This window comes from Delphinus delphis, unplaced genomic scaffold (assembly GCF_949987515.2).
Source record: "Delphinus delphis unplaced genomic scaffold, mDelDel1.2 scaffold_78, whole genome shotgun sequence".
NCBI lineage: Eukaryota > Metazoa > Chordata > Mammalia > Artiodactyla > Delphinidae > Delphinus > Delphinus delphis.
This window is the reverse complement of record NW_027192699.1, coordinates 797,436-822,731: the sequence shown is the minus strand read 5'-3', so window position 1 is coordinate 822,731 and position 25,296 is coordinate 797,436.

Sequence of the window (25,296 nt, the reverse complement as noted above, 5' to 3'; positions counted from 1 at the left end):
CAACACTGCCTTCGCGAGGCTCTTTGACGCCTGGGGCACTCGACCCAGGCAAGCCAGAGAGCAGTACGTTGCCCTTGCTATGAATGTGAAGCGCTTTCTCCAGGGCCCTGTTGAGGCTAAGGTTCCTCAGAAGCCAGGAGCCGCCGTTCCGGCACGGAGAGAAGTCATCCCGCCAGCTTGGCGAACGAGCTCCTATCCTGTGTGCCCCCAGGAGCGTCGCAGAGTTAAGGCACTCCGTGGTGGAGTATGGCCTCATGGAAACCACTGCACACCCAACTCCCCCGACGTGAAACACTGGAACTTACCTTGAGGCCTGAGGTCACCTTTCGTTCGGCCGGAGCTGAACATGTGGTGCCGTGGGAGGAGTTCCTAGAAAGGGATCGCCAGCACGGTTTTCGTTTTGAGAGAACACGCAGCCTCGGCCCACAACGACAATCCTGCCGTGCAGAGACGTCGGGCCGCTAGTGCCGTTCAGGCAGCTTTGAAGCCAAGCGCAAGGCGCCTCCAAACGGGGAGAAAGCGTACTCTCCCCTCCGCGTCCCACGTTCAAGCTGAATGACGCAGCATGTTTCTCGGAAGGCTCTGCCGAGCTATCCGGTACAAGGGAGAGAGTGCCTGCCTCTGCTGAGAAAGGTTTTGACGTGGGGATTGCTGGACAGGCGGAAGAGCGTTCCCCAGGCCGTGCAAAGTTTAGGCTTTGGTGACTCTGGATGGTCCCAAGGGTCCAGAATCGTCCCTGGGAAAGCTGTCCTCTTTTGCTTTCTCCGGCTGGAAGTAAACAGCTGGCAACCGACTGCCGTACGCAGACGTCCTGGGGGAGCCCCCCGGTTTCATTTGGGACGCACGTGGGTGTCTCACAGAAGAGCCCAAATTCCTAATTGGGGGCACACCAGCGTGGAATGTAAGGCTGTTTAGAACTGCGTACCCTGAGGCCGCCGGAAGGCCGTACAGACGAGAGCTTTCGAGCGAACAGGGCAGCGCTTCGCCGTCATCGTTGCCCGTTCACGGAGCTTAATCAAACGAATGCCTTTACTTCCTGTGGCTCAAACGCAACAGAGGAGTTGGAAGGCATACAGTGCCCTTTGACAGTTGTTACGACGAACGTGAGTGCACAGTGTCTCGTGAAATAAATCCCTAGCACTGTTGAAGCATCCCGTTAACGCATGCTTCTTCGCTCCTATGGCACTCCGAGGTGTTACTGACGGGGGAAGTCTGGACTTTTACCTGAGGCCGTGGGGGCTCACAATTCTTTTGTCGGCGAGCTCCAGAGTGCTCTTGCTGAAGCTCCCAGCAAGGACCTGAGAGCAGCAGGCCTCACACGAGTACACTCAGACGGCTTCCGTCACGAGTAAACTCAGGCCCCTTAGGTGAGGCCTTCCGGCAGCAAAGAGAAGGTGGGCGCGAGGAGTGTGCCTCAGGCAGCTTAGGACCCGCAACTGTCTCGTCTACCACGGAGGGGAATAAGGTTTGCCCAGGGTCGCCCAGTTTCAAAGCTGAGCTCACGTAGTTATCCTCAGTGGTTTCCGATTACCTCAAGGAAACACACGGGAGGAACAGGGCCCTTCCATGGAGGCCCGTTTGGGCACAGGGACCTCTGCGTGGGATCTACTGGGTAAGTAAGGCAGTACCTTAGGTAGGCCTCAGGGACCAAGGCTGTCGCCTGGCTCATGTCTTAGCTGTGTTAAGTGTGGAAAACGTGCTGGTCCTCAGGCGGGGCCCACAGCCTAGCTTTCGCTTCTGTGAGAGTGCTGTCCCGAGTCTCCTCCTGGAGCCAGTCGTCAGCACGGTGCCTTTTGGCACTGCAGTTCTCTTTCAGTCAAGGAGGCCGTGCGACTGGCAAAGGGAGTCTGCGCAGCACTGCCTTCGCGAGGCTCTTTGACGCCTGGGGCACTCGACCCAGGCAAGCCAGAGAGCAGTACGTTGCCCTTGCTATGAAAATGTGAAGCGCTTTCTCCAGGGCCCTGTTGAGGCTAAGGTTCCTCAGAAGCCAGGAGCCGCCGTTCCGGCACGGAGAGAAGTCATCCCGCCAACTTGGCGAACGAGCTCCTATCCTGTGTGCCCCCAGGAGCGTCGCAGAGTTAAGGCACTCCGTGGTGGAGTATGGCCTCATGGAAACCACTGCACACCCAACTCCCCCGACGTGAAACACTGGAACTTACCTTGAGGCCTGAGGTCACCTTTCGTTCGGCCGGAGCTGAACATGTGGTGCCGTGGGAGGAGTTCCTAGAAAGGGATCGCCAGCACGGTTTTCGTTTTGAGAGAACACGCAGCCTCGGCCCACAACGACAATCCTGCCGTGCAGAGACGTCGGGCCGCTAGTGCCGTTCAGGCAGCTTTGAAGCCAAGCGCAAGGCGCCTCCAAACGGGGAGAAAGCGTACTCTCCCCTCCGCGTCCCACGTTCAAGCTGAATGACGCAGCATGTTTCTCGGAAGGCTCTGCCGAGCTATCCGGTACAAGGGAGAGAGTGCCTGCCTCTGCTGAGAAAGGTTTTGACGTGGGGATTGCTGGACAGGCGGAAGAGCGTTCCCCAGGCCGTGCAAAGTTTAGGCTTTGGTGACTCTGGATGGTCCCAAGGGTCCAGAATCGTCCCTGGGAAAGCTGTCCTCTTTTGCTTTCTCCGGCTGGAAGTAAACAGCTGGCAACCGACTGCCGTACGCAGACGTCCTGGGGGAGCCCCCCGGTTTCATTTGGGACGCACGTGGGTGTCTCACAGAAGAGCCCAAATTCCTAATTGGGGGCACACCAGCGTGGAATGTAAGGCTGTTTAGAACTGCGTACCCTGAGGCCGCTGGAAGGCCGTACAGACGAGAGCTTTCGAGCGAACAGGGCAGCGCTTCGCCGTCATCGTTGCCCGTTCACGGAGCTTAATCAAACGAATGCCTTTACTTCCTGTGGCTCAAACGCAACAGAGGAGTTGGAAGGCATACAGTGCCCTTTGACAGTTGTTACGACGAACGTGAGTGCACAGTGTCTCGTGAAATAAATCCCTAGCACTGTTGAAGCATCCCGTTAACGCATGCTTCTTCGCTCCTATGGCACTCCGAGGTGTTACTGACGGGGGAAGTCTGGACTTTTACCTGAGGCCGTGGGGGCTCACAATTCTTTTGTCGGCGAGCTCCAGAGTGCTCTTGCTGAAGCTCCCAGCAAGGACCTGAGAGCAGCAGGCCTCACACGAGTACACTCAGACGGCTTCCGTCACGAGTAAACTCAGGCCCCTTAGGTGAGGCCTTCCGGCAGCAAAGAGAAGGTGGGCGCGAGGAGTGTGCCTCAGGCAGCTTAGGACCCGCAACTGTCTCGTCTACCACGGAGGGGAATAAGGTTTGCCCAGGGTCGCCCAGTTTCAAAGCTGAGCTCACGTAGTTATCCTCAGTGGTTTCCGATTACCTCAAGGAAACACACGGGAGGAACAGGGCCCTTCCATGGAGGCCCGTTTGGGCACAGGGACCTCTGCGTGGGATCTACTGGGTAAGTAAGGCAGTACCTTAGGTAGGCCTCAGGGACCAAGGCTGTCGCCTGGCTCATGCCTTAGCTGTGTTAAGTGTGGAAAACGTGCTGGTCCTCAGGCGGGGCCCACAGCCTAGCTTTCGCTTCTGTGAGAGTGCTGTCCCGAGTCTCCTCCTGGAGCCAGTCGTCAGCACGGTGCCTTTTGGCACTGCAGTTCTCTTTCAGTCAAGGAGGCCGTGCGACTGGCAAAGGGAGTCTGCGCAGCACTGCCTTCGCGAGGCTCTTTGACGCCTGGGGCACTCGACCCAGGCAAGCCAGAGAGCAGTACGTTGCCCTTGCTATGAAAATGTGAAGCGCTTTCTCCAGGGCCCTGTTGAGGCTAAGGTTCCTCAGAAGCCAGGAGCCGCCGTTCCGGCACGGAGAGAAGTCATCCTGCCAGCTTGGCGAACGAGCTCCTATCCTGTGTGCCCCCAGGAGCGTCGCAGAGTTAAGGCACTCCGTGGTGGAGTATGGCCTCATGGAAACCACTGCACACCCAACTCCCCCGACGTGAAACACTGGAACTTACCTTGAGGCCTGAGGTCACCTTTCGTTCGGCCGGAGCTGAACATGTGGTGCCGTGGGAGGAGTTCCTAGAAAGGGATCGCCAGCACGGTTTTCGTTTTGAGAGAACACGCAGCCTCGGCCCACAACGACAATCCTGCCGTGCAGAGACGTCGGGCCGCTAGTGCCGTTCAGGCAGCTTTGAAGCCAAGCGCAAGGCGCCTCCAAACGGGGAGAAAGCGTACTCTCCCCTCCGCGTCCCACGTTCAAGCTGAATGACGCAGCATGTTTCTCGGAAGGCTCTGCCGAGCTATCCGGTACAAGGGAGAGAGTGCCTGCCTCTGCTGAGAAAGGTTTTGACGTGGGGATTGCTGGACAGGCGGAAGAGCGTTCCCCAGGCCGTGCAAAGTTTAGGCTTTGGTGACTCTGGATGGTCCCAAGGGTCCAGAATCGTCCCTGGGAAAGCTGTCCTCTTTTGCTTTCTCCGGCTGGAAGTAAACAGCTGGCAACCGACTGCCGTACGCAGACGTCCTGGGGGAGCCCCCCGGTTTCATTTGGGACGCACGTGGGTGTCTCACAGAAGAGCCCAAATTCCTAATTGGGGGCACACCAGCGTGGAATGTAAGGCTGTTTAGAACTGCGTAGCCTGAGGCCGCCGGAAGGCCGTACAGACGAGAGCTTTCGAGCGAACAGGGCAGCGCTTCGCCATCATCGTTGCCCGTTCACGGAGCTTAATCAAACGAATGCCTTTACTTCCTGTGGCTCAAACGCAACAGAGGAGTTGGAAGGCATACAGTGCCCTTTGACAGTTGTTACGACGAACGTGAGTGCACAGTGTCTCGTGAAATAAATCCCTAGCACTGTTGAAGCATCCCGTTAACGCATGCTTCTTCGCTCCTATGGCACTCCGAGGTGTTACTGACGGGGGAAGTCTGGACTTTTACCTGAGGCCGGGGGGGCTCACAATTCTTTTGTCGGCGAGCTCCAGAGTGCTCTTGCTGAAGCTCCCAGCAAGGACCTGAGAGCAGCAGGCCTCACACGAGTACACTCAGACGGCTTCCGTCACGAGTAAACTCAGGCCTCTTAGGTGAGGCCTTCCGGCAGCAAAGAGAAGGTGGGCGCGAGGAGTGTGCCTCAGGCAGCTTAGGACCCGCAACTGTCTCGTCTACCACGGAGGGGAATAAGGTTTGCCCAGGGTCGCCCAGTTTCAAAGCTGAGCTCACGTAGTTATCCTCAGTGGTTTCCGATTACCTCAAGGAAACACACGGGAGGAACAGGGCCCTTCCATGGAGGCCCGTTTGGGCACAGGGACCTCTGCGTGGGATCTACTGGGTAAGTAAGGCAGTACCTTAGGTAGGCCTCAGGGACCAAGGCTGTCGCCTGGCTCATGCCTTAGCTGTGTTAAGTGTGGAAAACGTGCTGGTCCTCAGGCTGGGCCCACAGCCTAGCTTTCGCTTCTGTGAGAGTGCTGTCCCGAGTCTCCTCCTGGAGCCAGTCGTCAGCACGGTGCCTTTTGGCACTGCAGTTCTCTTTCAGTCAAGGAGGCCGTGCGACTGGCAAAGGGAGTCTGCGCAGCACTGCCTTCGCGAGGCTCTTTGACGCCTGGGGCACTCGACCCAGGCAAGCCAGAGAGCAGTACGTTGCCCTTGCTATGAATGTGAAGAGCTTTCTCCAGGGCCCTGTTGAGGCTAAGGTTCCTCAGAAGCCAGGAGCCGCCGTTCCGGCACGGAGAGAAGTCATCCCGCCAACTTGGCGAACGAGCTCCTATCCTGTGTGCCCCCAGGAGCGTCGCAGAGTTAAGGCACTCCGTGGTGGAGTATGGCCTCATGGAAACCACTGCACACCCAACTCCCCCGACGTGAAACACTGGAACTTACCTTGAGGCCTGAGGTCACCTTTCGTTCGGCCGGAGCTGAACATGTGGTGCCGTGGGAGGAGTTCCTAGAAAGGGATCGCCAGCACGGTTTTCGTTTTGCGAGAACACGCAGCCTCGGCCCACAACGACAATCCTGCCGTGCAGAGACGTCGGGCCGCTAGTGCCGTTCAGGCAGCTTTGAAGCCAAGCGCAAGGCGCCTCCAAACGGGGAGAAAGCGTACTCTCCCCTCCGCGTCCCACGTTCAAGCTGAATGACGCAGCATGTTTCTCGGAAGGCTCTGCCGAGCTATCCGGTACAAGGGAGAGAGTGCCTGCCTCTGCTGAGAAAGGTTTTGACGTGGGGATTGCTGGACAGGCGGAAGAGCGTTCCCCAGGCCGTGCAAAGTTTAGGCTTTGGTGACTCTGGATGGTCCCAAGGGTCCAGAATCGTCCCTGGGAAAGCTGTCCTCTTTTGCTTTCTCCGGCTGGAAGTAAACAGCTGGCAACCGACTGCCGTACGCAGACGTCCTGGGGGAGCCCCCCGGTTTCATTTGGGACGCACGTGGGTGTCTCACAGAAGAGCCCAAATTCCTAATTGGGGGCACACCAGCGTGGAATGTAAGGCTGTTTAGAACTGCGTAGCCTGAGGCCGCCGGAAGGCCGTACAGACGAGAGCTTTCGAGCGAACAGGGCAGCGCTTCGCCATCATCGTTGCCCGTTCACGGAGCTTAATCAAACGAATGCCTTTACTTCCTGTGGCTCAAACGCAACAGAGGAGTTGGAAGGCATACAGTGCCCTTTGACAGTTGTTACGACGAACGTGAGTGCACAGTGTCTCGTGAAATAAATCCCTAGCACTGTTGAAGCATCCCGTTAACGCATGCTTCTTCGCTCCTATGGCACTCCGAGGTGTTACTGACGGGGGAAGTCTGGACTTTTACCTGAGGCCGGGGGGGCTCACAATTCTTTTGTCGGCGAGCTCCAGAGTGCTCTTGCTGAAGCTCCCAGCAAGGACCTGAGAGCAGCAGGCCTCACACGAGTACACTCAGACGGCTTCCGTCACGAGTAAACTCAGGCCTCTTAGGTGAGGCCTTCCGGCAGCAAAGAGAAGGTGGGCGCGAGGAGTGTGCCTCAGGCAGCTTAGGACCCGCAACTGTCTCGTCTACCACGGAGGGGAATAAGGTTTGCCCAGGGTCGCCCAGTTTCAAAGCTGAGCTCACGTAGTTATCCTCAGTGGTTTCCGATTACCTCAAGGAAACACACGGGAGGAACAGGGCCCTTCCATGGAGGCCCGTTTGGGCACAGGGACCTCTGCGTGGGATCTACTGGGTAAGTAAGGCAGTACCTTAGGTAGGCCTCAGGGACCAAGGCTGTCGCCTGGCTCATGCCTTAGCTGTGTTAAGTGTGGAAAACGTGCTGGTCCTCAGGCTGGGCCCACAGCCTAGCTTTCGCTTCTGTGAGAGTGCTGTCCCGAGTCTCCTCCTGGAGCCAGTCGTCAGCACGGTGCCTTTTGGCACTGCAGTTCTCTTTCAGTCAAGGAGGCCGTGCGACTGGCAAAGGGAGTCTGCGCAGCACTGCCTTCGCGAGTCTCTTTGACGCCTGGGGCACTCGACCCAGGCAAGCCAGAGAGCAGTACGTTGCCCTTGCTATGAATGTGAAGAGCTTTCTCCAGGGCCCTGTTGAGGCTAAGGTTCCTCAGAAGCCAGGAGCCGCCGTTCCGGCACGGAGAGAAGTCATCTTGCCAGCTTGGCGAACGAGCTCCTATCCTGTGTGTCCCCAGGAGCGTCGCAGAGTTAAGGCACTCCGTGGTGGAGTATGGCCTCATGGAAACCACTGCACACCCAACTCCCCCGACGTGAAACACTGGAACTTACCTTGAGGCCTGAGGTCACCTTTCGTTCGGCCGGAGCTGAACATGTGGTGCCGTGGGAGGAGTTCCTAGAAAGGGATCGCCAGCACGGTTTTCGTTTTGAGAGAACACGCAGCCTCGGCCCACAACGACAATCCTGCCGTGCAGAGACGTCGGGCCGCTAGTGCCGTTCAGGCAGCTTTGAAGCCAAGCGCAAGGCGCCTCCAAACGGGGAGAAAGCGTACTCTCCCCTCCGCGTCCCACGTTCAAGCTGAATGACGCAGCATGTTTCTCGGAAGGCTCTGCCGAGCTATCCGGTACAAGGGAGAGAGTGCCTGCCTCTGCTGAGAAAGGTTTTGACGTGGGGATTGCTGGACAGGCGGAAGAGCGTTCCCCAGGCCGTGCAAAGTTTAGGCTTTGGTGACTCTGGATGGTCCCAAGGGTCCAGAATCGTCCCTGGGAAAGCTGTCCTCTTTTGCTTTCTCCGGCTGGAAGTAAACAGCTGGCAACCGACTGCCGTACGCAGACGTCCTGGGGGAGCCCCCCGGTTTCATTTGGGACGCACGTGGGTGTCTCACAGAAGAGCCCAAATTCCTAATTGGGGGCACACCAGCGTGGAATGTAAGGCTGTTTAGAACTGCGTAGCCTGAGGCCGCCGGAAGGCCGTACAGACGAGAGCTTTCGAGCGAACAGGGCAGCGCTTCGCCATCATCGTTGCCCGTTCACGGAGCTTAATCAAACGAATGCCTTTACTTCCTGTGGCTCAAACGCAACAGAGGAGTTGGAAGGCATACAGTGCCCTTTGACAGTTGTTACGACGAACGTGAGTGCACAGTGTCTCGTGAAATAAATCCCTAGCACTGTTGAAGCATCCCGTTAACGCATGCTTCTTCGCTCCTATGGCACTCCGAGGTGTTACTGACGGGGGAAGTCTGGACTTTTACCTGAGGCCGGGGGGGCTCACAATTCTTTTGTCGGCGAGCTCCAGAGTGCTCTTGCTGAAGCTCCCAGCAAGGACCTGAGAGCAGCAGGCCTCACACGAGTACACTCAGACGGCTTCCGTCACGAGTAAACTCAGGCCTCTTAGGTGAGGCCTTCCGGCAGCAAAGAGAAGGTGGGCGCGAGGAGTGTGCCTCAGGCAGCTTAGGACCCGCAACTGTCTCGTCTACCACGGAGGGGAATAAGGTTTGCCCAGGGTCGCCCAGTTTCAAAGCTGAGCTCACGTAGTTATCCTCAGTGGTTTCCGATTACCTCAAGGAAACACACGGGAGGAACAGGGCCCTTCCATGGAGGCCCGTTTGGGCACAGGGACCTCTGCGTGGGATCTACTGGGTAAGTAAGGCAGTACCTTAGGTAGGCCTCAGGGACCAAGGCTGTCGCCTGGCTCATGCCTTAGCTGTGTTAAGTGTGGAAAACGTGCTGGTCCTCAGGCTGGGCCCACAGCCTAGCTTTCGCTTCTGTGAGAGTGCTGTCCCGAGTCTCCTCCTGGAGCCAGTCGTCAGCACGGTGCCTTTTCGCACTGCAGTTCTCTTTCAGTCAAGGAGGCCGTGCGACTGGCAAAGGGAGTCTGCGCAGCACTGCCTTCGCGAGTCTCTTTGACGCCTGGGGCACTCGACCCAGGCAAGCCAGAGAGCAGTACGTTGCCCTTGCTATGAAAATGTGAAGCGCTTTCTCCAGGGCCCTGTTGAGGCTAAGGTTCCTCAGAAGCCAGGAGCCGCCGTTCCGGCACGGAGAGAAGTCACCCCGCCAGCTTGGCGAACGAGCTCCTATCCTGTGTGCCCCCAGGAGCGTCGCAGGGTTAAGGCACTCCGTGGTGGAGTATGGCCTCATGGAAACCACTGCACACCCAACTCCCCCGACGTGAAACACTGGAACTTACCTTGAGGCCTGAGGTCACCTTTCGTTCGGCCGGAGCTGAACATGTGGTGCCGTGGGAGGAGTTCCTAGAAAGGGATCGCCAGCACGGTTTTCGTTTTGAGAGAACACGCAGCCTCGGCCCACAACGACAATCCTGCCGTGCAGAGACGTCGAGCCGCTAGTGCCGTTCAGGCAGCTTTGAAGCCAAGCGCAAGGCGCCTCCAAACGGGGAGAAAGCGTACTCTCCCCTCCGCGTCCCACGTTCAAGCTGAATGACGCAGCATGTTTCTCGGAAGGCTCTGCCGAGCTATCCGGTACAAGGGAGAGAGTGCCTGCCTCTGCTGAGAAAGGTTTTGACGTGGGGATTGCTGGACAGGCGGAAGAGCGTTCCCCAGGCCGTGCAAAGTTTAGGCTTTGGTGACTCTGGATGGTCCCAAGGGTCCAGAATCGTCCCTGGGAAAGCTGTCCTCTTTTGCTTTCTCCGGCTGGAAGTAAACAGCTGGCAACCGACTGCCGTACGCAGACGTCCTGGGGGAGCCCCCCGGTTTCATTTGGGACGCACGTGGGTGTCTCACAGAAGAGCCCAAATTCCTAATTGGGGGCACACCAGCGTGGAATGTAAGGCTGTTTAGAACTGCGTAGCCTGAGGCCGCCGGAAGGCCGTACAGACGAGAGCTTTCGAGCGAACAGGGCAGCGCTTCGCCATCATCGTTGCCCGTTCACGGAGCTTAATCAAACGAATGCCTTTACTTCCTGTGGCTCAAACGCAACAGAGGAGTTGGAAGGCATACAGTGCCCTTTGACAGTTGTTACGACGAACGTGAGTGCACAGTGTCTCGTGAAATAAATCCCTAGCACTGTTGAAGCATCCCGTTAACGCATGCTTCTTCGCTCCTATGGCACTCCGAGGTGTTACTGACGGGGGAAGTCTGGACTTTTACCTGAGGCCGGGGGGGCTCACAATTCTTTTGTCGGCGAGCTCCAGAGTGCTCTTGCTGAAGCTCCCAGCAAGGACCTGAGAGCAGCAGGCCTCACACGACTACACTCAGACGGCTTCCGTCACGAGTAAACTCAGGCCCCTTAGGTGAGGCCTTCCGGCAGCAAAGAGAAGGTGGGCGCGAGGAGTGTGCCTCAGGCAGCTTAGGACCCGCAACTGTCTCGTCTACCACGGAGGGGAATAAGGTTTGCCCAGGGTCGCCCAGTTTCAAAGCTGAGCTCACGTAGTTATCCTCAGTGGTTTCCGATTACCTCAAGGAAACACACGGGAGGAACAGGGCCCTTCCATGGAGGCCCGTTTGGGCACAGGGACCTCTGCGTGGGATCTACTGGGTAAGTAAGGCAGTACCTTAGGTAGGCCTCAGGGACCAAGGCTGTCGCCTGGCTCATGCCTTAGCTGTGTTAAGTGTGGAAAACGTGCTGGTCCTCAGGCTGGGCCCACAGCCTAGCTTTCGCTTCTGTGAGAGTGCTGTCCCGAGTCTCCTCCTGGAGCCAGTCGTCAGCACGGTGCCTTTTGGCACTGCAGTTCTCTTTCAGTCAAGGAGGCCGTGCGACTGGCAAAGGGAGTCTGCGCAGCACTGCCTTCGCGAGGCTCTTTGACGCCTGGGGCACTCGACCCAGGCAAGCCAGAGAGCAGTACGTTGCCCTTGCTATGAATGTGAAGCGCTTTCTCCAGGACCCTGTTGAGGCTAAGGTTCCTCAGAAACCAGGAGCCGCCGTTCCGGCACGGAGAGAAGTCATCCCGCCAGCTTGGCGAACGAGCTCCTATCCTGTGTGCCCCCAGGAGCGTCGCAGAGTTAAGGCACTCCGTGGTGGAGTATGGCCTCATGGAAACCACTGCACACCCAACTCCCCCGACGTGAAACACTGGAACTTACCTTGAGGCCTGAGGTCACCTTTCGTTCGGCCGGAGCTGAACATGTGGTGCCGTGGGAGGAGTTCCTAGAAAGGGATCGCCAGCACGGTTTTCGTTTTGAGAGAACACGCAGCCTCGGCCCACAACGACAATCCTGCCGTGCAGAGACGTCGGGCCGCTAGTGCCGTTCAGGCAGCTTTGAAGCCAAGCGCAAGGCGCCTCCAAACGGGGAGAAAGCGTACTCTCCCCTCCGCGTCCCACGTTCAAGCTGAATGACGCAGCATGTTTCTCGGAAGGCTCTGCCGAGCTATCCGGTACAAGGGAGAGAGTGCCTGCCTCTGCTGAGAAAGGTTTTGACGTGGGGATTGCTGGACAGGCGGAAGAGCGTTCCCCAGGCCGTGCAAAGTTTAGGCTTTGGTGACTCTGGATGGTCCCAAGGGTCCAGAATCGTCCCTGGGAAAGCTGTCCTCTTTTGCTTTCTCCGGCTGGAAGTAAACAGCTGGCAACCGACTGCCGTACGCAGACGTCCTGGGGGAGCCCCCCGGTTTCATTTGGGACGCACGTGGGTGTCTCACAGAAGAGCCCAAATTCCTAATTGGGGGCACACCAGCGTGGAATGTAAGGCTGTTTAGAACTGCGTACCCTGAGGCCGCTGGAAGGCCGTACAGACGAGAGCTTTCGAGCGAACAGGGCAGCGCTTCGCCGTCATCGTTGCCCGTTCACGGAGCTTAATCAAACGAATGCCTTTACTTCCTGTGGCTCAAACGCAACAGAGGAGTTGGAAGGCATACAGTGCCCTTTGACAGTTGTTACGACGAACGTGAGTGCACAGTGTCTCGTGAAATAAATCCCTAGCACTGTTGAAGCATCCCGTTAACGCATGCTTCTTCGCTCCTATGGCACTCCGAGGTGTTACTGACGGGGGAAGTCTGGACTTTTACCTGAGGCCGTGGGGGCTCACAATTCTTTTGTCGGCGAGCTCCAGAGTGCTCTTGCTGAAGCTCCCAGCAAGGACCTGAGAGCAGCAGGCCTCACACGAGTACACTCAGACGGCTTCCGTCACGAGTAAACTCAGGCCCCTTAGGTGAGGCCTTCCGGCAGCAAAGAGAAGGTGGGCGCGAGGAGTGTGCCTCAGGCAGCTTAGGACCCGCAACTGTCTCGTCTACCACGGAGGGGAATAAGGTTTGCCCAGGGTCGCCCAGTTTCAAAGCTGAGCTCACGTAGTTATCCTCAGTGGTTTCCGATTACCTCAAGGAAACACACGGGAGGAACAGGGCCCTTCCATGGAGGCCCGTTTGGGCACAGGGACCTCTGCGTGGGATCTACTGGGTAAGTAAGGCAGTACCTTAGGTAGGCCTCAGGGACCAAGGCTGTCGCCTGGCTCATGCCTTAGCTGTGTTAAGTGTGGAAAACGTGCTGGTCCTCAGGCGGGGCCCACAGCCTAGCTTTCGCTTCTGTGAGAGTGCTGTCCCGAGTCTCCTCCTGGAGCCAGTCGTCAGCACGGTGCCTTTTGGCACTGCAGTTCTCTTTCAGTCAAGGAGGCCGTGCGACTGGCAAAGGGAGTCTGCGCAGCACTGCCTTCGCGAGGCTCTTTGACGCCTGGGGCACTCGACCCAGGCAAGCCAGAGAGCAGTACGTTGCCCTTGCTATGAAAATGTGAAGCGCTTTCTCCAGGGCCCTGTTGAGGCTAAGGTTCCTCAGAAGCCAGGAGCCGCCGTTCCGGCACGGAGAGAAGTCATCCTGCCAGCTTGGCGAACGAGCTCCTATCCTGTGTGTCCCCAGGAGCGTCGCAGAGTTAAGGCACTCCGTGGTGGAGTATGGCCTCATGGAAACCACTGCACACCCAACTCCCCCGACGTGAAACACTGGAACTTACCTTGAGGCCTGAGGTCACCTTTCGTTCGGCCGGAGCTGAACATGTGGTGCCGTGGGAGGAGTTCCTAGAAAGGGATCGCCAGCACGGTTTTCGTTTTGAGAGAACACGCAGCCTCGGCCCACAACGACAATCCTGCCGTGCAGAGACGTCGGGCCGCTAGTGCCGTTCAGGCAGCTTTGAAGCCAAGCGCAAGGCGCCTCCAAACGGGGAGAAAGCGTACTCTCCCCTCCGCGTCCCACGTTCAAGCTGAATGACGCAGCATGTTTCTCGGAAGGCTCTGCCGAGCTATCCGGTACAAGGGAGAGAGTGCCTGCCTCTGCTGAGAAAGGTTTTGACGTGGGGATTGCTGGACAGGCGGAAGAGCGTTCCCCAGGCCGTGCAAAGTTTAGGCTTTGGTGACTCTGGATGGTCCCAAGGGTCCAGAATCGTCCCTGGGAAAGCTGTCCTCTTTTGCTTTCTCCGGCTGGAAGTAAACAGCTGGCAACCGACTGCCGTACGCAGACGTCCTGGGGGAGCCCCCCGGTTTCATTTGGGACGCACGTGGGTGTCTCACAGAAGAGCCCAAATTCCTAATTGGGGGCACACCAGCGTGGAATGTAAGGCTGTTTAGAACTGCGTAGCCTGAGGCCGCCGGAAGGCCGTACAGACGAGAGCTTTCGAGCGAACAGGGCAGCGCTTCGCCATCATCGTTGCCCGTTCACGGAGCTTAATCAAACGAATGCCTTTACTTCCTGTGGCTCAAACGCAACAGAGGAGTTGGAAGGCATACAGTGCCCTTTGACAGTTGTTACGACGAACGTGAGTGCACAGTGTCTCGTGAAATAAATCCCTAGCACTGTTGAAGCATCCCGTTAACGCATGCTTCTTCGCTCCTATGGCACTCCGAGGTGTTACTGACGGGGGAAGTCTGGACTTTTACCTGAGGCCGGGGGGGCTCACAATTCTTTTGTCGGCGAGCTCCAGAGTGCTCTTGCTGAAGCTCCCAGCAAGGACCTGAGAGCAGCAGGCCTCACACGAGTACACTCAGACGGCTTCCGTCACGAGTAAACTCAGGCCTCTTAGGTGAGGCCTTCCGGCAGCAAAGAGAAGGTGGGCGCGAGGAGTGTGCCTCAGGCAGCTTAGGACCCGCAACTGTCTCGTCTACCACGGAGGGGAATAAGGTTTGCCCAGGGTCGCCCAGTTTCAAAGCTGAGCTCACGTAGTTATCCTCAGTGGTTTCCGATTACCTCAAGGAAACACACGGGAGGAACAGGGCCCTTCCATGGAGGCCCGTTTGGGCACAGGGACCTCTGCGTGGGATCTACTGGGTAAGTAAGGCAGTACCTTAGGTAGGCCTCAGGGACCAAGGCTGTCGCCTGGCTCATGCCTTAGCTGTGTTAAGTGTGGAAAACGTGCTGGTCCTCAGGCTGGGCCCACAGCCTAGCTTTCGCTTCTGTGAGAGTGCTGTCCCGAGTCTCCTCCTGGAGCCAGTCGTCAGCACGGTGCCTTTTGGCACTGCAGTTCTCTTTCAGTCAAGGAGGCCGTGCGACTGGCAAAGGGAGTCTGCGCAGCACTGCCTTCGCGAGGCTCTTTGACGCCTGGGGCACTCGACCCAGGCAAGCCAGAGAGCAGTACGTTGCCCTTGCTATGAATGTGAAGAGCTTTCTCCAGGGCCCTGTTGAGGCTAAGGTTCCTCAGAAGCCAGGAGCCGCCGTTCCGGCACGGAGAGAAGTCATCCCGCCAACTTGGCGAACGAGCTCCTATCCTGTGTGCCCCCAGGAGCGTCGCAGAGTTAAGGCACTCCGTGGTGGAGTATGGCCTCATGGAAACCACTGCACACCCAACTCCCCCGACGTGAAACACTGGAACTTACCTTGAGGCCTGAGGTCACCTTTCGTTCGGCCGGAGCTGAACATGTGGTGCCGTGGGAGGAGTTCCTAGAAAGGGATCGCCAGCACGGTTTTCGTTTTGCGAGAACACGCAGCCTCGGCCCACAACGACAATCCTGCCGTGCAGAGACGTCGGGCCGCTAGTGCCGTTCAGGCAGCTTTGAAGCCAAGCGCAAGGCGCCTCCAAACGGGGAGAAAGCGTACTCTCCCCTCCGCGTCCCACGTTCAAGCTGAATGACGCAGCATGTTTCTCGGAAGGCTCTGCCGAGCTATCCGGTACAAGGGAGAGAGTGCCTGCCTCTGCTGAGAAAGGTTTTGACGTGGGGATTGCTGGACAGGCGGAAGAGCGTTCCCCAGGCCGTGCAAAGTTTAGGCTTTGGTGACTCTGGATGGTCCCAAGGGTCCAGAATCGTCCCTGGGAAAGCTGTCCTCTTTTGCTTTCTCCGGCTGGAAGTAAACAGCTGGCAACCGACTGCCGTACGCAGACGTCCTGGGGGAGCCCCCCGGTTTCATTTGGGACGCACGTGGGTGTCTCACAGAAGAGCCCAAATTCCTAATTGGGGGCACACCAGCGTGGAATGTAAGGCTGTTTAGAACTGCGTAGCCTGAGGCCGCCGGAAGGCCGTACAGACGAGAGCTTTCGAGCGAACAGGGCAGCGCTTCGCCATCATCGTTGCCCGTTCACGGAGCTTAATCAAACGAATGCCTTTACTTCCTGTGGCTCAAACGCAACAGAGGAGTTGGAAGGCATACAGTGCCCTTTGACAGTTGTTACGACGAACGTGAGTGCACAGTGTCTCGTGAAATAAATCCCTAGCACTGTTGAAGCATCCCGTTAACGTATGCTTCTTCGCTCCTATGGCACTCCGAGGTGTTACTGACGGGGGAAGTCTGGACTTTTACCTGAGGCCGGGGGGGCTCACAATTCTTTTGTCGGCGAGCTCCAGAGTGCTCTTGCTGAAGCTCCCAGCAAGGACCTGAGAGCAGCAGGCCTCACACGAGTACACTCAGACGGCTTCCGTCACGAGTAAACTCAGGCCTCTTAGGTGAGGCCTTCCGGCAGCAAAGAGAAGGTGGGCGCGAGGAGTGTGCCTCAGGCAGCTTAGGACCCGCAACTGTCTCGTCTACCACGGAGGGGAATAAGGTTTGCCCAGGGTCGCCCAGTTTCAAAGCTGAGCTCACGTAGTTATCCTCAGTGGTTTCCGATTACCTCAAGGAAACACACGGGAGGAACAGGGCCCTTCCATGGAGGCCCGTTTGGGCACAGGGACCTCTGCGTGGGATCTACTGGGTAAGTAAGGCAGTACCTTAGGTAGGCCTCAGGGACCAAGGCTGTCGCCTGGCTCATGCCTTAGCTGTGTTAAGTGTGGAAAACGTGCTGGTCCTCAGGCTGGGCCCACAGCCTAGCTTTCGCTTCTGTGAGAGTGCTGTCCCGAGTCTCCTCCTGGAGCCAGTCGTCAGCACGGTGCCTTTTGGCACTGCAGTTCTCTTTCAGTCAAGGAGGCCGTGCGACTGGCAAAGGGAGTCTGCGCAGCACTGCCTTCGCGAGTCTCTTTGACGCCTGGGGCACTCGACCCAGGCAAGCCAGAGAGCAGTACGTTGCCCTTGCTATGAATGTGAAGAGCTTTCTCCAGGGCCCTGTTGAGGCTAAGGTTCCTCAGAAGCCAGGAGCCGCCGTTCCGGCACGGAGAGAATTCATCTTGCCAGCTTGGCGAACGAGCTCCTATCCTGTGTGTCCCCAGGAGCGTCGCAGAGTTAAGGCACTCCGTGGTGGAGTATGGCCTCATGGAAACCACTGCACACCCAACTCCCCCGACCTGAAACACTGGAACTTACCTTGAGGCCTGAGGTCACCTTTCGTTCGGCCGGAGCTGAACATGTGGTGCCGTGGGAGGAGTTCCTAGAAAGGGATCGCCAGCACGGTTTTCGTTTTGAGAGAACACGCAGCCTCGGCCCACAACGACAATCCTGCCGTGCAGAGACGTCGGGCCGCTAGTGCCGTTCAGGCAGCTTTGAAGCCAAGCGCAAGGCGCCTCCAAACGGGGAGAAAGCGTACTCTCCCCTCCGCGTCCCACGTTCAAGCTGAATGACGCAGCATGTTTCTCGGAAGGCTCTGCCGAGCTATCCGGTACAAGGGAGAGAGTGCCTGCCTCTGCTGAGAAAGGTTTTGACGTGGGGATTGCTGGACAGGCGGAAGAGCGTTCCCCAGGCCGTGCAAAGTTTAGGCTTTGGTGACTCTGGATGGTCCCAAGGGTCCAGAATCGTCCCTGGGAAAGCTGTCCTCTTTTGCTTTCTCCGGCTGGAAGTAAACAGCTGGCAACCGACTGCCGTACGCAGACGTCCTGGGGGAGCCCCCCGGTTTCATTTGGGACGCACGTGGGTGTCTCACAGAAGAGCCCAAATTCCTAATTGGGGGCACACCAGCGTGGAATGTAAGGCTGTTTAGAACTGCGTAGCCTGAGGCCGCCGGAAGGCCGTACAGACGAGAGCTTTCGAGCGAACAGGGCAGCGCTTCGCCATCATCGTTGCCCGTTCACGGAGCTTAATCAAACGAATGCCTTTACTTCCTGTGGCTCAAACGCAACAGAGGAGTTGGAAGGCATACAGTGCCCTTTGACAGTTGTTACGACGAACGTGAGTGCACAGTGTCTCGTGAAATAAATCCCTAGCACTGTTGAAGCATCCCGTTAACGCATGCTTCTTCGCTCCTATGGCACTCCGAGGTGTTACTGACAGGGGAAGTCTGGACTTTTACCTGAGGCCGGGGGGGCTCACAATTCTTTTGTCGGCGAGCTCCAGAGTGCTCTTGCTGAAGCTCCCAGCAAGGACCTGAGAGCAGCAGGCCTCACACGAGTACACTCAGACGGCTTCCGTCACGAGTAAACTCAGGCCTCTTAGGTGAGGCCTTCCGGCAGCAAAGAGAAGGTGGGCGCGAGGAGTGTGCCTCAGGCAGCTTAGGACCCGCAACTGTCTCGTCTACCACGGAGGGGAATAAGGTTTGCCCAGGGTCGCCCAGTTTCAAAGCTGAGCTCACGTAGTTATCCTCAGTGGTTTCCGATTACCTCAAGGAAACACACGGGAGGAACAGGGCCCTTCCATGGAGGCCCGTTTGGGCACAGGGACCTCTGCGTGGGATCTACTGGGTAAGTAAGGCAGTACCTTAGGTAGGCCTCAGGGACCAAGGCTGTCGCCTGGCTCATGCCTTAGCTGTGTTAAGTGTGGAAAACGTGCTGGTCCTCAGGCTGGGCCCACAGCCTAGCTTTCGCTTCTGTGAGAGTGCTGTCCCGAGTCTCCTCCTGGAGCCAGTCGTCAGCACGGTGCCTTTTCGCACTGCAGTTCTCTTTCAGTCAAGGAGGCCGTGCGACTGGCAAAGGGAGTCTGCGCAGCACTGCCTTCGCGAGTCTCTTTGACGCCTGGGGCACTCGACCCAGGCAAGCCAGAGAGCAGTACGTTGCCCTTGCTATGAAAATGTGAAGCGCTTTCTCCAGGGCCCTGTTGAGGCTAAGGTTCCTCAGAAGCCAGGAGCCGCCGTTCCGGCATGGAGAGAAGTCACCCCGCCAGCTTGGCGAACGAGCTCCTATCCTGTGTGCCCCCAGGAGCGTCGCAGGGTTAAGGCACTCCGTGGTGGAGTATGGCCTCATGGAAACCACTGCACACCCAACTCCCCCGACGTGAAACACTGGAACTTACCTTGAGGCCTGAGGTCACCTTTCGTTCGGCCGGAGCTGAACATGTGGTGCCGTGGGAGGAGTTCCTAGAAAGGGATCGCCAGCACGGTTTTCGTTTTGAGAGAACACGCAGCCTCGGCCCACAATGACAATCCTGCCGTGCAGAGACGTCGAGCCGCTAGTGCCGTTCAGGCAGCTTTGAAGCCAAGCGCAAGGCGCCTCCAAACGGGGAGAAAGCGTACTCTCCCCTCCGCGTCCCACGTTCAAGCTGAATGACGCAGCATGTTTCTCGGAAGGCTCTGCCGAGCTATCCGGTACAAGGGAGAGAGTGCCTGCCTCTGCTGAGAAAGGTTTTGACGTGGGGATTGCTGGACAGGCGGAAGAGCGTTCCCCAGGCCGTGCAAAGTTTAGGCTTTGGTGACTCTGGATGGTCCCAAGGGTCCAGAATCGTCCCTGGGAAAGCTGTCCTCTTTTGCTTTCTCCGGCTGGAAGTAAACAGCTGGCAACCGACTGCCGTACGCAGACGTCCTGGGGGAGCCCCCCGGTTTCATTTGGGACGCACGTGGGTGTCTCACAGAAGAGCCCAAATTCCTAATTGGGGGCACACCAGCGTGGAATGTAAGGCTGTTTAGAACTGCGTAGCCTGAGGCCGCCGGAAGGCCGTACAGACGAGAGCTTTCGAGCGAACAGGGCAGCGCTTCGCCATCATCGTTGCCCGTTCACGGAGCTTAATCAAACGAATGCCTTTACTTCCTGTGGCTCAAACGCAACAGAGGAGTTGGAAGGCATACAGTGCCCTTTGACAGTTGTTACGACGAACGTGAGTGCACAGTGTCTCGTGAAATAAATCCCTAGCACTGTTGAAGCATCCCGTTAACGCATGCTTCTTCGCTCCTATGGCACTCCGAGGTGTTACTGACGGGGGAAGTCTGGACTTTTACCTGAGGCCGGGGGGGCTCACAATTCTTTTGTCGGCGAGCTCCAGAGTGCTCTTGCTGAAGCTCCCAGCAAGGACCTGAGAGCAGCAGGCCTCACACGAGTACACTCAGACGGCTTCCGTCACGAGTAAACTCAGGCCTCTTAGGTGAGGCCTTCCGGCAGCAAAGAGAAGGTGGGCGCGAGGAGTGTGCCTCAGGCAGCTTAGGACCCGCAACTGTCTCGTCTACCACGGAGGGGAATAAGGTTTGCCCAGGGTCGCCCAGTTTCAAAGCTGAGCTCACGTAGTTATCCTCAGTGGTTTCCGATTACCTCAAGGAAACACACGGGAGGAACAGGGCCCTTCCATGGAGGCCCGTTTGGGCACAGGGACCTCTGCGTGGGATCTACTGGGTAAGTAAGGCAGTACCTTAGGTAGGCCTCAGGGACCAAGGCTGTCGCCTGGCTCATGCCTTAGCTGTGTTAAGTGTGGAAAACGTGCTGGTCCTCAGGCTGGGCCCACAGCCTAGCTTTCGCTTCTGTGAGAGTGCTGTCCCGAGTCTCCTCCTGGAGCCAGTCGTCAGCACGGTGCCTTTTGGCACTGCAGTTCTCTTTCAGTCAAGGAGGCCGTGCGACTGGCAAAGGGAGTCTGCGCAGCACTGCCTTCGCGAGGCTCTTTGACGCCTGGGGCACTCGACCCAGGCAAGCCAGAGAGCAGTACGTTGCCCTTGCTATGAATGTGAAGAGCTTTCTCCAGGGCCCTGTTGAGGCTAAGGTTCCTCAGAAGCCAGGAGCCGCCGTTCCGGCACGGAGAGAAGTCATCCCGCCAGCTTGGCGAACGAGCTCCTATCCTGTGTGCCCCCAGGAGCGTCGCAGGGTTAAGGCACTCCGTGGTGGAGTATGGCCTCATGGAAACCACTGCACACCCAACTCCCCCGACGTGAAACACTGGAACTTACCTTGAGGCCTGAGGTCACCTTTCGTTCGGCCGGAGCTGAACATGTGGTGCCGTGGGAGGAGTTCCTAGAAAGGGATCGCCAGCACGGTTTTCGTTTTGTGAGAACACGCAGCCTCGGCACACAACGACAATCCTGCCGTGCAGAGACGTCGGGCCGCTAGTGCCGTTCAGGCAGCTTTGAAGCCAAGCGCAAGGCGCCTCCAAACGGGGAGAAAGCGTACTCTCCCCTCCGCGTCCCACGTTCAAGCTGAATGACGCAGCATGTTTCTCGGAAGGCTCTGCCGAGCTATCCGGTACAAGGGAGAGAGTGCCTGCCTCTGCTGAGAAAGGTTTTGACGTGGGGATTGCTGGACAGGCGGAAGAGCGTTCCCCAGGCCGTGCAAAGTTTAGGCTTTGGTGACTCTGGATGGTCCCAAGGGTCCAGAATCGTCCCTGGGAAAGCTGTCCTCTTTTGCTTTCTCCGGCTGGAAGTAAACAGCTGGCAACCGACTGCCGTACGCAGACGTCCTGGGGGAGCCCCCCGGTTTCATTTGGGACGCACGTGGGTGTCTCACAGAAGAGCCCAAATTCCTAATTGGGGGCACACCAGCGTGGAATGTAAGGCTGTTTAGAACTGCGTAGCCTGAGGCCGCCGGAAGGCCGTACAGACGAGAGCTTTCGAGCGAACAGGGCAGCGCTTCGCCATCATCGTTGCCCGTTCACGGAGCTTAATCAAACGAATGCCTTTACTTCCTGTGGCTCAAACGCAACAGAGGAGTTGGAAGGCATACAGTGCCCTTTGACAGTTGTTACGACGAACGTGAGTGCACAGTGTCTCGTGAAATAAATCCCTAGCACTGTTGAAGCATCCCGTTAACGCATGCTTCTTCGCTCCTATGGCACTCCGAGGTGTTACTGACGGGGGAAGTCTGGACTTTTACCTGAGGCCGTGGGGGCTCACAATTCTTTTGTCGGCGAGCTCCAGAGTGCTCTTGCTGAAGCTCCCAGCAAGGACCTGAGAGCAGCAGGCCTCACACGAGTACACTCAGACGGCTTCCGTCACGAGTAAACTCAGGCCTCTTAGGTGAGGCCTTCCGGCAGCAAAGAGAAGGTGGGCGCGAGGAGTGTGCCTCAGGCAGCTTAGGACCCGCAACTGTCTCGTCTACCACGGAGGGGAATAAGGTTTGCCCAGGGTCGCCCAGTTTCAAAGCTGAGCTCACGTAGTTATCCTCAGTGGTTTCCGATTACCTCAAGGAAACACACGGGAGGAACAGGGCCCTTCCATGGAGGCCCGTTTGGGCACAGGGACCTCTGCGTGGGATCTACTGGGTAAGTAAGGCAGTACCTTAGGTAGGCCTCAGGGACCAAGGCTGTCGCCTGGCTCATGCCTTAGCTGTGTTAAGTGTGGAAAACGTGCTGGTCCTCAGGCTGGGCCCACAGCCTAGCTTTCGCTTCTGTGAGAGTGCTGTCCCGAGTCTCCTCCTGGAGCCAGTCGTCAGCACGGTGCCTTTTCGCACTGCAGTTCTCTTTCAGTCAAGGAGGCCGTGCGACTGGCAAAGGGAGTCTGCGCAACACTGCCTTCGCGAGGCTCTTTGACGCCTGGGGCACTCGACCCAGGCAAGCCAGAGAGCAGTACGTTGCCCTTGCTATGAATGTGAAGCGCTTTCTCCAGGACCCTGTTGAGGCTAAGGTTCCTCAGAAACCAGGAGCCGCCGTTCCGGCACGGAGAGAAGTCATCCCGCCAGCTTGGCGAACGAGCTCCTATCCTGTGTGCCCCCAGGAGCGTCGCAGAGTTAAGGCACTCCGTGGTGGAGTATGGCCTCATGGAAACCACTGCACACCCAACTCCCCCGACGTGAAACACTGGAACTTACCTTGAGGCCTGAGGTCACCTTTCGTTCGGCCGGAGCTGAACATGTGGTGCCGTGGGAGGAGTTCCTAGAAAGGGATCGCCAGCACGGTTTTCGTTTTGAGAGAACACGCAGCCTCGGCCCACAACGACAATCCTGCCGTGCAGAGACGTCGGGCCGCTAGTGCCGTTCAGGCAGCTTTGAAGCCAAGCGCAAGGCGCCTCCAAACGGGGAGAAAGCTTACTCTCCCCTCCGCGTCCCACGTTCAAGCTGAATGACGCAGCATGTTTCTCGGAAGGCTCTGCCGAGCTATCCGGTACAAGGGAGAGAGTGCCTGCCTCTGCTGAGAAAGGTTTTGACGTGGGGATTGCTGGACAGGCGGAAGAGCGTTCCCCAGGCCGTGCAAAGTTTAGGCTTTGGTGACTCTGGATGGTCCCAAGGGTCCAGAATCGTCCCTGGGAAAGCTGTCCTCTTTTGCTTTCTCCGGCTGGAAGTAAACAGCTGGCAACCGACTGCCGTACGCAGACGTCCTGGGGGAGCCCCCCGGTTTCATTTGGGACGCACGTGGGTGTCTCACAGAAGAGCCCAAATTCCTAATTGGGGGCACACCAGCGTGGAATGTAAGGCTGTTTAGAACTGCGTACCCTGAGGCCGCTGGAAGGCCGTACAGACGAGAGCTTTCGAGCGAACAGGGCAGCGCTTCGCCGTCATCGTTGCCCGTTCACGGAGCTTAATCAAACGAATGCCTTTACTTCCTGTGGCTCAAACGCAACAGAGGAGTTGGAAGGCATACAGTGCCCTTTGACAGTTGTTACGACGAACGTGAGTGCACAGTGTCTCGTGAAATAAATCCCTAGCACTGTTGAAGCATCCCGTTAACGCATGCTTCTTCGCTCCTATGGCACTCCGAGGTGTTACTGACGGGGGAAGTCTGGACTTTTACCTGAGGCCGTGGGGGCTCACAATTCTTTTGTCGGCGAGCTCCAGAGTGCTCTTGCTGAAGCTCCCAGCAAGGACCTGAGAGCAGCAGGCCTCACACGAGTACACTCAGACGGCTTCCGTCACGAGTAAACTCAGGCCCCTTAGGTGAGGCCTTCCGGCAGCAAAGAGAAGGTGGGCGCGAGGAGTGTGCCTCAGGCAGCTTAGGACCCGCAACTGTCTCGTCTACCACGGAGGGGAATAAGGTTTGCCCAGGGTCGCCCAGTTTCAAAGCTGAGCTCACGTAGTTATCCTCAGTGGTTTCCGATTACCTCAAGGAAACACACGGGAGGAACAGGGCCCTTCCATGGAGGCCCGTTTGGGCACAGGGACCTCTGCGTGGGATCTACTGGGTAAGTAAGGCAGTACCTTAGGTAGGCCTCAGGGACCAAGGCTGTCGCCTGGCTCATGCCTTAGCTGTGTTAAGTGTGGAAAACGTGCTGGTCCTCAGGCGGGGCCCACAGCCTAGCTTTCGCTTCTGTGAGAGTGCTGTCCCGAGTCTCCTCCTGGAGCCAGTCGTCAGCACGGTGCCTTTTGGCACTGCAGTTCTCTTTCAGTCAAGGAGGCCGTGCGACTGGCAAAGGGAGTCTGCGCAGCACTGCCTTCGCGAGGCTCTTTGACGCCTGGGGCACTCGACCCAGGCAAGCCAGAGAGCAGTACGTTGCCCTTGCTATGAAAATGTGAAGCGCTTTCTCCAGGGCCCTGTTGAGGCTAAGGTTCCTCAGAAGCCAGGAGCCGCCGTTCCGGCACGGAGAGAAGTCATCCTGCCAGCTTGGCGAACGAGCTCCTATCCTGTGTGCCCCCAGGAGCGTCGCAGAGTTAAGGCACTCCGTGGTGGAGTATGGCCTCATGGAAACCACTGCACACCCAACTCCCCCGACGTGAAACACTGGAACTTACCTTGAGGCCTGAGGTCACCTTTCGTTCGGCCGGAGCTGAACATGTGGTGCCGTGGGAGGAGTTCCTAGAAAGGGATCGCCAGCACGGTTTTCGTTTTGCGAGAACACGCAGCCTCGGCCCACAACGACAATCCTGCCGTGCAGAGACGTCGGGCCGCTAGTGCCGTTCAGGCAGCTTTGAAGCCAAGCGCAAGGCGCCTCCAAACGGGGAGAAAGCGTACTCTCCCCTCCGCGTCCCACGTTCAAGCTGAATGACGCAGCATGTTTCTCGGAAGGCTCTGCCGAGCTATCCGGTACAAGGGAGAGAGTGCCTGCCTCTGCTGAGAAAGGTTTTGACGTGGGGATTGCTGGACAGGCGGAAGAGCGTTCCCCAGGCCGTGCAAAGTTTAGGCTTTGGTGACTCTGGATGGTCCCAAGGGTCCAGAATCGTCCCTGGGAAAGCTGTCCTCTTTTGCTTTCTCCGGCTGGAAGTAAACAGCTGGCAACCGACTGCCGTACGCAGACGTCCTGGGGGAGCCCCCCGGTTTCATTTGGGACGCACGTGGGTGTCTCACAGAAGAGCCCAAATTCCTAATTGGGGGCACACCAGCGTGGAATGTAAGGCTGTTTAGAACTGCGTAGCCTGAGGCCGCCGGAAGGCCGTACAGACGAGAGCTTTCGAGCGAACAGGGCAGCGCTTCGCCATCATCGTTGCCCGTTCACGGAGCTTAATCAAACGAATGCCTTTACTTCCTGTGGCTCAAACGCAACAGAGGAGTTGGAAGGCATACAGTGCCCTTTGACAGTTGTTACGACGAACGTGAGTGCACAGTGTCTCGTGAAATAAATCCCTAGCACTGTTGAAGCATCCCGTTAACGCATGCTTCTTCGCTCCTATGGCACTCCGAGGTGTTACTGACGGGGG